This window comes from Etheostoma spectabile, chromosome 8, assembly GCF_008692095.1.
Source record: "Etheostoma spectabile isolate EspeVRDwgs_2016 chromosome 8, UIUC_Espe_1.0, whole genome shotgun sequence".
NCBI lineage: Eukaryota > Metazoa > Chordata > Actinopteri > Perciformes > Percidae > Etheostoma > Etheostoma spectabile.
In genome coordinates, this window is record NC_045740.1 from 25,423,331 (window position 1) to 25,424,932 (window position 1,602).

The following is a 1,602-nucleotide window of genomic DNA, read 5'->3' on the forward strand; positions in this document are numbered from 1 at the left end:
TGTGTCTGTGTGCCTGGTAGTCCATGTAAATCAAAGTCTGCAACTTAGGACTGAGGGGAATAAAACCTTTTCATTTGTATTTGTCTAAACAATATGTCATAATATTTGATTTTGCTTATTGTGTTAAAATTCGTGACTGTTAACATAATATATTTTCCATTAGCTTTTCATCTCTTTACTGTTAAATTGCTGTCTCTTTACTGAATAAATACTTTTTACTGGGCATTAAAAAAAAATAAGTATCTGGGCATGAAAAAGTTTATTTATTTATTATTTATTTAATAGTCTAGTTGGAAGAAGTTAGACAAAGTTTATCCTAATGTTTTCAAGTAGCCTATATCTGTTATTGTGATAAGTCAATGTAAGTTTTCATTTATATTTCAATTAGAATAATTAGTATTTATTTGACTATTGTAAAAAAGCTTCTTATGTCACTAAACGTCATTTGTACTCACCGTTGACAACATTGTTTCATACATGTGGTCCTTTTCCATTTAAGGTAAAGTATAGCACATTAACACCATTAAAGCAGTGGGTTGTACTGTATTAAAAAAAAGAAAAAGAAAACAAACCCATGGAATTTGACCTGCTCAGGAATGTCCGGCACCATCATGACATCCTCTCGCTTCTTAACCTCTCCACCCCATAAACGCCACAACTACAAAGTGCTACTTTGATAACAGCAGCGCCTGAGGAGGATCAGACTGATATACCATCTTATGCTTGTGTCCCAGTTAACATGACTATAACAATAAAAACTAAATGGCAACAAATGACCAACATCCCATTTTTGCTCGCCTAACCTTTAAACACACTCACAATGTGTTGCCAGGTTGAAAGCACTTGCTGGAGTGTAGATAGCATTATTAATAGGGGTCCAAGCCTGAGGCTGTAGTAACTGTGGTAGCAAAGCTACGTGGTTCACACAGCAGGGCTGTGGAGCTCTATTGTTTTCCTAAAGATTTTTTATTCTTCTTTGCTATTTTTCTTCTCTAACTAAAACTCTACAGCCTAAACCGTACATGAACTGGGCCAAAATTCCGCAAGGACCTCAGGCCCAACAATTGACACACTCTAATCACTGGGTGGCGCTATAGCAAGAAAAACATGTTTGGCCCTATAACTCAGAAACCATAGAATACATTCCAAAACCATCCTTGTGTTTGCTGGGTCCAACTGAATCTCCTGATATAAGCCACGCCCTTTTCCACCTAGACTTTTACGCATTTAAAAAAATCACAAATTATGCAGTTGATCTTCATGAAACTTGGTAAGTAGCATCTCAAGACCGACTTGACAAAACTGTATTAAAAGAATTTCTGTCGGATAAAAATTGCGCAAATTACGGACGAACAAATTTGTGTAGCTAAGTATGAAAACACCAACTTTGCCATATCTCGACCAAAATAAATGCTATAAACGCAAAACTTTATATTCTTGTTTTCCATGACCCAGTGGAGGTCCCCAATTTTACAAAATGGCCACTAGGAGGTGATAAAAGTACAAAAGGTTTATTTGAATGGGGCATCCAATTGTTAAAAAATGTCAAGAGTATATGGCTGCAGCCTGGAGCATCCCATGTCATCCGTCCCGTCTCATGCG

At 36.5% G+C, this 1,602-nt stretch overlaps 1 protein-coding gene across 4 annotated transcripts in view; it reads right to left on the reverse strand.

The window, feature by feature from the left end:
• Positions 1-1,602, reverse strand: part of ccdc73 (coiled-coil domain containing 73) — a 36,324-nt gene that overhangs the window by 18,814 nt on the left and 15,908 nt on the right. The gene's annotated exons all lie outside the window — the stretch shown is intronic.